The sequence below is a fragment of the Lineus longissimus genome, chromosome 1 (assembly GCF_910592395.1).
Source record: "Lineus longissimus chromosome 1, tnLinLong1.2, whole genome shotgun sequence".
Taxonomy (NCBI): domain Eukaryota; kingdom Metazoa; phylum Nemertea; class Pilidiophora; order Heteronemertea; family Lineidae; genus Lineus; species Lineus longissimus.
In genome coordinates this window covers 9,389,971-9,402,137 of record NC_088308.1, presented here as the reverse complement: position 1 = coordinate 9,402,137, position 12,167 = coordinate 9,389,971, and positions in this window count along the sequence as shown.

Genomic DNA, 12,167 nt, shown 5'->3' with positions numbered 1-12,167 from the left:
ATCATACCATGTCTAAACCTGATCTTCAATTTCATGTTTGGAATGTTTAGTTGGTTTGTTTAAATTGGCATGTTTCATTTTTTCGTCATTTCAACCTTTACATACTTCAAGTACTTACATGTACTCATGACCGTGGACATTTTCATCGATCAAATGCATTACACAATTCGCTCTTCGTCGTTCGTTACTCTTTAGGATTGCGAAACATGTCTATTGCTAAAGGACCCTGGTAATTCGATCAGCGCCAATCGATAATGCTGACTTCACCCCTGGATGTTTATTGACGATACTATAACTCATCCCCAGATGGGTTCTGCCGATAAATAGATTGCTAGCTTAGCCTTGCAGGTTTCAATGGTAATCAGTGACAAATCGTAATCTCCTATGTTGCACTTGGTTAATTGGTAACATGATGGGATGAGTGATGATAAAAATACGGTTGCTGACACAATGATCGCATGACTGCTCATATTGGAGGAGCATTGCGTCGGTCTTTGGTGAACTTTGGTGGAAAGGACAAGGCATGGCCATTGCTCTCTCAGTATCTACACTACTAAATCTATAGACTTCCAAGGAAATCACGGCAACCGTGCGCACTGTCTCTTTGAAACTTCACCTAACCTTTCACTACCTTTCCGTTCACAAAATGATCGATTCTCAGTCTAAACATTTGCCGGGAATGTGGACTTTTTAGCGATTTCATTCAGGAATTTTGTCTGATCTAAAACTCACGGAAATTGCCGGACATTGCCGAAGTTGACCGTTTCGTGTTGATGACGTCATCAGTAGCGAACACAGTGACAGACCAGTGAAGAACATTCAATTTGCAAAGTGTCAATGGCGAGTTGTCCATGTTGTCCGGCGAGTTTTACACCTGTTTTTGGTCAACTCAACAACTTTTCTTATTCAAGTAATGTGATACTTTCCACCAGTGTTGTTGTCTGAGCTGCCTGTTCTATTTTCAAGCAACATGTTGTCACTCCAGGTGCAGCACCATCCACTTTCTGACCAGTGTTTTCATCAGCATTGAGGGGAAAACAAGCATTTCTACATTCTGGGTGGGTTGTAATGTAAAAACTTGACCTAGGTCTATATTGTAAATTAATTTGGGGCGTATTTTTGTACAAGTTGGAAATTTTTGTGGCGTTTGCATTTTAGGTTTGGTGTATAAAACAGGCACTCGAATTGTGAAATATGCTGTAACCCAACCTTTAGCGCCCTCCTTGCTAAAGAGAGGCCAGTAAACAAGTAATTTTGATCTGGACTCTCTTTCCCACTGAATCTTTAGGAAGTGTTGTGGAGAATTCATGTTTAGTCTGGACGACACAGCAAGTTTAGTTCTCCAAGTAGCTCCACCCGACATCTGGTGTTATCATATCTTGCTGAAGAAAAATTGTTAATGTGGTTGTGGCTTAAGCCATACCACGGGTAACTTTACTAGTACCAATAATGGCATCTGCTATTTGGTCATGCATGGCATGAATTGGACCGAGCTCGAACTTGTATGACGGATATACACCTCTCGCAGAAGAGAAGGCTTTTGGTCCTTCTAAATGTACAAGTGTCATTTAGCAAACTAAGTAATTAATGAAGCGGTCTTAGATCTGAACGATGGTAGATATGCGATGTAATTATGCTGTGTTCATTTGAAGGGACATGCGAAGTTCTTTATAAAGAAAAATAAACAATACCAGAATCACCTGTGATGTGCCGTATGCGGGACCTCGCGATTCCTAATTCGATTTGCTTGGAGAATGACGGGACTGGTGACCTACGCATGACGCTATTGTCCAATACGTACTCAAAGCAACACCAGAAAAAAATGTAATAAAGGAAATGAAAGAAATCAGAGAATATTATGACGCAGGTGCCAATAGAAGCCCACTGCTGCTATGTGTGTAACTAGACATTCCGCTCCAGTGTTCATGGTAATCATTTGCATCTGCATCATCGCCATGGCGGTTTGGGTGGCGACTGCCGTGCAATATCTTCGCCCAGACCATAAGTACAGTGCAGCATGCTATATCTCCCGGAAGTTGAATCCATTGATGACATTCTTTTGTTACGAAAGGGTATTTCAATGCGAATCGGCTTGTTTCAATTGGCTATACCCCGTCGGCATTAATATGTACACTATACACCCTATACAGCAAAGAATTGGGCCATTGGAATGTACTTCCTATTTGTATAACAGACTCTGCTTATGACGCACATGTACACATTGATTAACCTCCTTCACATTACCAGATGACACGTATGCCTGTATTGGTAATGAATTTGTGCGGAATTGTCGGTCTTTGCTTACCTCATCAGGACCACAGGGGACGCCCGAAAATACAGACCAAAGTAGAATGAATAATCAGGGTTATTGACTACTGGGGGCGGGTGGCGGTGAAGGCGATTTTTTTTCTTGCTCACGAGTTCATCGTTCGCAATCGTTGTAAGTAGGATTTTTTAGCCATTCTTAAAGACGAAACCTTCCCAAAATATTCTTAAAAGGCATCTAGTGCCATGGTTTGTATTATGTCTTCAATCAGATGATGTCCTGTTTTGAGAAAAAACAAAATAAAGTTGCAATTTAGCGAAAAATTGCACTTCCTAATTGTTTTAGGAATAGGCTAATATTAAATGATGGGTTATTGTAAGTGATTTTCGATGTCACTATGGAACCTTCGTTTCTAAAGAGATATGAAAGTGATTTCACTCTCGAACAACAGTAATTCCATGTTCCAAAGTAGTCCTTGTACGGCCCAGAGCCCTGAACTAGACACACTGTGTACATTACTTGTACATTGCTGTACATAGCTTTTGATCAAAAAAGTACCCCACACCAAATTTTGTATGTGGTAAGAAGAACCCTTTACCAATATCATAATAAAGTTCTACAACATTCCAATAGCAGTTGCGTGAGAAAAAATGACTTCTGTGCAGCATATCCATCAAAGCGTCACTCGCGCATTGATATGGCCCTATAAAAATACACGTACAAGTTCTAAACTGACCAGTGAGACCACATTTTCTTAAATATTTTATCAAAAAGCATGTTTCTGTTATGTCTGACTCTGTAGATTTAGAATCATCAACCACAAATTGAAAATTAATTCAACTTTGATTCATCCCGGCCATGTATATACCAAAACTTGACAATTTAATACGCTCTATTTGAATCTCTGCCCTATATGTACATGTACGCTGAAAATCCATGGAGAGACAATCACAAACATCATGAGTCATGTTAGTGGTTGCAATATCTGTTACGGTGAAAATGATCCGGGGTGGGAAAACAACCCAACCCCAACCTAATCGTGTTTGCCAATGGCCGACCGGGCATTCAGAAAGGTAGACAATCTCAGACATTGCACCGACCGGGAAGCTATTTTACATTTTATTTGTTTATCAAATTACGTTCATAACTTCTCATATATTTTTAAATGGTATCAAAACACATTTTCTCAAATAATGGGTTAGCGGTATCACTCAATGACTTTATAAAGGCATATATTGATCATATACTGTTTTTTCATTTATGTTTTCATTAAAGTTTGAATTCAGCACGTGTCCGTATTGTGATTAGAAGAATGATAAGCTGTTGATATACAAAAGCCCATTAAACTTTTGATCGATCTCATTGATTTTGTCCTGATATAGATTTTGAATTTGCCAGGCCATATCATTGACAATCGATTCGTAAATTTGTTGAACGCAGTTATTAGTATGCATACAATGAAAGAATCGCCAAACGAAATCAAACTTCAAATGAGAAAGGTGGTGCTATATTTCGTAACTACATGTACTATGCATTGTACGCAATTTGTTTTGTTTCATTCTTCTGACAAAAGTGGGATAGAGATTGTGATGAAAATATGTCCATCAAGAGTTTTCGCACAAAAACATGCTACATATGCGTCCTTCTCTATGCTATTTCGTCTATCAGCGCCACGTTTCCGCGAGGAGGTAATTTTGTTAGATATTCTCTAAATGGTTACCGGTATCACGAAACTTGCAAATATTGACATGCACACCACATATTTTTTTCTCTCATCGGCAAGAAATATGTACGGTGTTTCTATTTCGTAGCGTATTGACCGTGTCGTAAAAGTTTTGGCAAACATAGACAAACAAAACCCATCTTTTTGGACTATTCTCGACTACTTGAAGGGGCACAGTAGATATTCAACCGTACTATGGATCCTATACTGAGCAAGTAACTGGATCATCTCGAGTCAGTCGTTGCTTTACCTAAAACAACAGGAAAAGGAACGAAACAAACATTGTGCAATTTGTTAGTCAGTTTGGGGTTCACTTGGTTGCCTTGGTTCCTTTTATCTTCTGATACATGACATCGGCCCTGAAATCAGCCTGAAATCGTCAACTCTAAGTGCTGCTGGTAGAAATCAATGTACAGAGGACATACTTGTATCTATATTTTCAAAAGTATTCAAAAATATGATATAGACCATGATTTGGGATTAGTACATGTAATTTGCGTATCTTTTATGGGAGGATCACGGGCCCTGATAGGGTGAAAATTACGTGGGAGCACTCTGAAGGCCCTCTGGATAGGATGAAAGAGGTTTTCAAACTTGCACCAATTACCAACACACTTGACATGTTTAAAGCCCATCACGCAAAACATTACATAGATTATTGTAATATTGCCACATCGAAAGCCGGGTTGCTATCACAACTTTCAAAACCCTGTTTGGCAATCCTTTATTTTTAAAAAACCTTTTGAATAAAATCAATAAACAAACTATTTCAATTTTGCAATTAACCAGCTTTAGTAAGCTACAAACTGGATGGAACTGACAAGAATGTAAGGTAAGATTTATTTATAGGAAGTGACTATTTGGCAAGCCCGGCTTACCAAACAGCGACTTTTTCTTGTCCTGAATGGAGAGCCGAACTCATTAATATTAAAGTAAAGTCTCCAGCTCGCCAAACAGGGTAGATATTTCACCTGTTTGGCAAGCCCGGCTGGCCGAACAGGGTGGCTTTTTAGTGCTATTTGGCAAGCGGCTCTCCAAACAGGACAAAAAAAGATGCCTGTTCGGCGAGCGGCTTGCCAAATAGACCCGGCCTTATTCATATTGCAACATATGCAAGGGGCATGTCTTCAAGACCTCGTTCTTAAGGCAAAACAGTCTTAAAGCTGGAGGGTCAACTCGGGACAGAGATTGATGGAAGTGATCCTCTGAACCCGAACGTACTGGTTCCAGGCGTTCGAGGCGGCCCCTCCGGAGAATGGGCGAATGGAGAATCGATGCTTCTAGTCTTGCTGGCGTTACAAGTTGATTGAAGGCCAATATAAAAGTGGATTTCGCACGACCAACGTTTCGGCCTAGTTTTTACATTTACCAAAATTATGGGATTTGAGAGTCCAAAATTTGGACATGAAACTTCCTATGTTACGCTGCTATCTAGCAGAAATGCCGGGATCTTTCAGCAGCGTTTTGATGTGGAAAGGGCTTTACACCTTGAAGAAGGGGCAATCCAATGTGATTTTGTGCTGCATATAACTTGTACTGAGAATGCATGCAGGTGTGTGTGTATGACCCTACATACTAATTCAATGATTTGACACGTCCCACCATGTGTGTGGCATTGAAAGCAGGCACTTCAGCCTTTTTGTCATTTGAGCGAAAAGTCCGCTGTCTACGGTGTTGTCACGAAAACGTTTTACGACGAGGTTATTTACGGGTCAACGTCAACGCCATCGTCATTTCTGTTTGATTTTGTGTTTGTAAACCCAGCAAGAGCCCGTTAATAAGGAAAATGCAAGTTCAACTTCTTCAATACCGGACTGCGACATTGCGTAACCAGCTCGTGATCATGTTAATTTGAAATGTGTACAGTTTTGTTCATACATTTTTCCTGTGAAACCTGTATTGGGTTTATGCATATAAAAAGGGCTATTCGAGCTTCGAAATCACTTTATTTTTTAACCAAGTTGCAAGTTTTTTCTGTTTCTTGTGAGATCTACGCAACAGACTGGTCTCAATCTTTCCACACTCAGGGTCTTGTCATGGCGAGAAAAAAATAGGTTCGAATTATCACTCTGCCTCCCCACACCTGTACGCATATTCGTGCGGGAAATGGGCCTCTATGGTTTCACAATAACCATAACGGACAGTCAAGACAGTGTCCACATGTCACCAAAGCGGACACGTTGCCTCCTATTATTGTACATTGTGTACATTGTGTATTTCAAGTCACGTTATGAAACACTTTGAGCCAAGTTTTTGATATCACATCTTCCTATTCTTGTGTACATGCTGCACAACACAGAACGTGCAGTAATCATCAGAACTTAGGCAGATATGATAAAAATAACTGCAAATTGTGCCCTTAGTTAGTCAAAGGGCTACTAAAACACGGATTTCTCTACTTTGCACGTTGTTTTTTCAAGTACATCAATGCACATGCAAGAATATGTCAGCATGATGTTATGAGCTAACACAGCTTCTAAAAAATTTTCATGCTAACACGCTTTCTAACCATTATTAGTGGACAGCGTCTTTCTGACACTGTCCGAATCCCCAGGCTGACCTTTTAAAGTCTTACAAATCATGGCAGTGAGATGTGTTTTGAACAATATCATATTCATACAGCAAAATTAAATTGTTTTATTAACTGCAACGTATTTCTTCAACTCCTAGCATTCTCAATGGAGCTGAATACATTGGCTCGTCATGTTTTAGTCGGGTTCTAGCATTCCATGCATGGAGAAATCGAGTGGAGATTCCCCGGTTAAATTTAGAGAACTACCAACAGTTTACTGTTGCCTTTTTCATAAGCCTGAAGTTTGAAATCAAACACAATCAAATTTTGTTTATTGACGGTAATGGCTATTCAAAAGGAATCGTAATAGAAATAGAAAGGACAAACCGAATACAAATTTCCATGCGCATCCGAGAGCAGCAACAAAGATACTTGACTAATGAAGCAGGGCTGTTCACGATTGGTTGGCATCTCATAATTGTAACAAGCAAAAGGAACCGCCTGACGTGTTACAAAGACGACAAAATGCAACTACTGCACAAAGTTCGTGGCAGTAGCTTAATGTCGCATACGGGGACGACATCATTCCTAGGAAGTGGCATTAGGTTGCCAGACAGCGCCCTTAGAAAGCAAAGGCCTATCATTGCAAGCATGTCGCAGTTTTTTGCATGTACGCGTAAACTGAGCCGGAAAGAGAGAAAGGCTATGTATAGCATTCAAAGTAGGTATAGCGAAAGTTCAGCCCCTTAGTAGGAAATGTCTATCAGGGGCTCACAAATCAATTTCTTCTCCTTAGCGTACGCTCTGCACTTGGATATGATATTCTCCAGCGAGTGTTCTTCCTCCAAGGTCCGATGAGCGTTTTTATACGTGCCACCACGGTTAAGCGCCAATTGGGTTTATTGGTCGTGCCACTTCAAATTTTGCTAGCGGTATATAGAGTCCACCCAAGTGACTCATGTTTCTCAGGTCACTTGGTATGGTTTCTTGCTTACCCTTGGCATAGACAGCAGTTACAAGGAACCTCAGTTTTGCATCTAATTCGAAAGACTGTGAAAAGCCAGGAATGTCAGTTCCTTGAAAACCACACCGGTTGTCCAGAAATACAATCCTTGGTTCCCCCCAGGATCAAACCCGTGCCCGGCCTACGGCGTGGTAGCCAGCAGTGTTAATCACTCATTTTTCAGATTTTTCAATTGAAAATTCTTCAGAATTGGTTTTCCCCAAAAACGTCACTTTTGTTCAAATAACAATTCAATAAAAGATTTGTGCTGAAATACACACATTTGCCGTATTATTGTCAGAATCAAATAATTTACCACGCAAGAATTGAATCAATAACAAACTAAAGTTGCGAAATAGTGTACTTTTTTACCCAAGTTAATATAATGTTGATTCACTATGAATATGAATCAAAACCATATCAACTAGGATTCATTGCTACAATCTAGTGCCTCTACTTTCAATGGCAAATCTTACTCCATACAACACTTGAATTTTGATGATTTTATTATGTAGTGAATTCACACAAATCATTACGGATAATTCTTCCAAAATCAGATAATCTTTATGACTGATTTTGGGCAAATCTAAATACTTCAGCTCAATTGTGAACCCTTTGTCCAAAATCGGATACTATCTATGACAGATTTGGGACAGATTGAAATAATTCAGCTCAATTCTGGGCTCTTCCCCCAAAATCAGATGTCTGGTTTTTGGACAGAATAAAATAGCTCAATTCTGGACTCCTGTCTAAATATTTGATGTTGACTAAATATGATCCTGTCTAAATATTCAGCTGAATTCTGGACCCTTCGTCATAAACAGATATTCTTTATGACTGATTTTCTGAAGGATTTAAATTGTTCAGGTAAATTCTGGACCCCGTCCAGAATCATATATTCTTTACGACTGATTTTGGACGGATAGCATCATGTCAATCCGAACTTTGATCTAAAACTGTATGGTCTGTGTTACCTTTATTCATTCATTTCTATACCAACTAAAAATTTACAAAAATGCACTGAGCCCACTGTTGCACTATTAAAGGGACTCATATTCTCAACCGCGGTGCTTTTCGTAAAGGACGTCAGTCAAATCTGGCGCGATAAATCACGAGTGGTCATTCCAAAGTGTCCGTTTATTTAGTACATGTACGTATTAAGGCCTGTGTACACTAGCAACATTTTTACAACATTTCTCCAACATTCCTTGTTGCAACGCCGTGTTGGAAAAATGTTGCCAAGTGTGTACAGAGAAAATAATGTTGTAAAAATGTTGGAGAATTGTTGGAAATTTGTTGCAAAAAGAATTGTCTGGTCAATTTGTTGTTGCAAGTTTTTGGTCGTGTTGTAAAAATGTTGCTAAGTGTGCACAGAACAAAACCAGTTTTCCAACATTCTTACAACATCTAATTGATCATGTGATCTACCTAAAGTCATGTGACAGCCCTAGATGGACAAAATGGCAGCCTTTGCAATAAGGGGTGAAACCTTAGCAAGGAGTTCCTCAAATGCCCCCTCATCCATTCTCAGGAAGTTCTTATAGGAGGGCTTATCACTCATCCTCAACTCCCTCAGCAGGCAATGGTATGCTCCATGCTGCTGCCTCATTTGGATCCACGGCCTGGTCCACAGTCTCTTGACTTCCTTTTTCCTCTGCCTTGGCCGTCTTGACAAGACAATTGCCAAAACTGTGGCAGAAGCAGCCAAAACACATGTGCTCTCCTTGAATTCATCCATGATTTTCCCACCAAAAAAAATTTCCCGCTCTGTTTTTACAACAAACTTCCGACATATTCCCAACAAATTTCCAACACTCTTAAAATAGTGTACACAGGGCATGTTGTAAAAATGTTGGAGAAATGTTGGAGAAATGTTGGAGAAATGTTGCCAATGTACACCCTGCTTTACGCAACAGGACGGGGGAGTTGTCAGTTTGATAGTGCTCACAGGTGTGTGTCTAAATATTTCTGAATCAGCTCAACTCTTGACTTTCGTCCAAAATCAGATATTCTTTAAGACTGATTTTGGACGGATTGAAAAAGTTCAGCTGTCTTTTCAGCGTTCTCTCTGCACTTGGAGGTGATTTTCTCCAAGGAGTATTCCTCCTCCAAGGCGGGATTAGCGTTAATGCGTGACACTATGGTTATGCGCCAATTGGGTGTTTTGGCCCAGTGAATCCGACTTCGGCGAGAGGTTGAGTCCACGCAAGCAGCTCATGTTTCTCACTTGCTAGGATCTTTAACTTGCCCTGGCGTAGACACAAGATACAAGGAATATCGGTTTTATATATACTAAAAGTATATATATTTTTATTTCGTACTCGTAGGTACAATACAGTGCAAGGGGTGCATTACAAATACTAGTGCATTACAACGCGATATTACAAATGAAAATTAAAGAGGAAGAGAAACCGACATCATGTAAGACATGCAAAAACTACGTTCAAAGGTATAAGCAATTAAGAAACGCACAGTACAAATAATATGTCATCAATTTCCCCCCTCGTAAGTATACACATCCCTTTATCCCGGCGACATAATAATTCCCTAATCTGTCCCGCCAATCTTTTCTGCCCCTCTGTTACATTTGACCTCCCAATGTCCCGTGTCATAAAAAATACATTTGGCAAATTGCCCCTATCCCAACCATACTTTGCTAACAAAAAATTAAAACTTTTCCCAAGAGACGATCGACTCCCACCCTCAATGATACGTTTGCATAGTTTGAGATATACATTTTTAGATTTCCCAAGAGTTTTAAAAAAGTTAACAAAACGCTTCTCTATTTGAGCCTGAATCGGAAAATCACGTGTGATTAATGAAGTAAAAACTTATGAGTGCGAGACGGTAAACTAAGAAGTTTTCTAATACATATCCTCCATGCCACGTATACATTCTCAATTCCTTGAAATGATATATCCCACCCCTGGAACCCGTAAAGAGACATGCAATAAGATTTGAAAAGCCTGTATTTTACTTCGTGAGTAGCAAACCGAAATTGAGATAATAGAATGTTTGTTCTTTTGTACAAGTCATTAATCGCCGCCTGAAACTTTCTCTTCATAATGTCCGGCCCAAAAATCATACCCAAATGTACCTCATAGGGAGATGGTCGAAGTGCCACTCCCTGAAACCAAATGACAATGTCGAAGCCCACGGTTGCACCAAAAATAATTAGCTTACTTTTGGACGCATTGAAAGTTATCATAATATCAACTGAAAACGCAGAAGCTACACGTAACATTTCGTTCAAAGCACATACAGTCGGAGCTAACAGAACCACGTCATCGGCATAGGCGAAGGCGCCAACAAAAAGTAAACCGATATAACACACAACGCCCGACTTTTCTAGAACAAACAAAAGCTCATCTAAGTAAATACCGAATAAAACCGGAGACAACACTCCACCCTGTTTTACCCCGTTTTTAGCCGTAAACTCGCCTGACATGTGAGTCCCCCACCTAACTCTTATCCCCTGATTTAAGCTAGCGACCAGGGGGCATAGCCCCTTACGTAGGAGAAGTCGAAATAGTTTGATAAATTGTACCTTATCAAAGGCCTAAGAGGCATCAAGCATTACACAATATACATTGGTAATTTGAGAATTAAAATAATCAATAACCTCATTCACTACCGTACTGCAAGTGACAGTAGATGACCCCTGTTTAAAACCAAACTGCATGTCAGACGAGGAAAAAACATTGCTATATCTATGAAGGAAAGCGTAATCCAAAATCTTGCCCATAATGCTGCTTAGTGAAATGCCCCTATAATTATCCGATGCGGTTAATGATTTCCTTTTATCTTTAGGTATAGGTATAACAATGGTTTTAGCAAAATCTCCAGCACAACACCCATGATTCACCATTGATGATAAGAGAAGAGATATCATCACCTTTAACCTATTCCCCCCATATATAAAATGATCAGATTTGACACCTTCGATACTATCACTTTTCCCTTTTTTAAGCTTTTTTATGCCCCTATCAACATCTTCGAATAAAATTGAGTGCCCTTCAGAGCAACGCCCTCTGCAACACTTATCACGCACACCTGTATCAATATCGTGCATGAGTGCCTCCATTTCATCATCATTATACGAAACCGAATTAAACACGTATTTAAATTTATCGGCAAACATCTTACAAATGGCCTCTGGCCCATTTACGTTGTCCATTGTATTAGGGATGTTATTCTCTCTATTTCCTCTATTGATTTTGCTGACATCATTCCAAAAATCTTTACTACTCTTTCCTTGCATTTTTGTGGCCAACTTATCCGCAGCTACCTTATCCTTATTAGTTTTAACCCTTCTAACCGCATAATGATATGATGCTCTAGTGCGGCGACGAATGTCGTCCACTATACCGTTATGTGGCCGCCCGTTTTCAACCCAGATGGTGTGCCAGAAAATGGCTTTCTCCCTTAAATTCTTGACTTCGTCATTCCAATCTGCTATACCTGCCCCCTCAATTTTTTTTGCACTGTTTTTAGGAATAGCTGCATTGGCAGCGCTAATATCATGAAAATTCACAATGTCATCTTGGTGTGTTTTACAAAAATAATTTTTACAATTGATATCCCCCAGAGGTATGTCAATATCACCCAAGTATTCCTCCAACACACGGCAGTAATTTTCTAAGTCCCCGGGTTGAGCTTTATC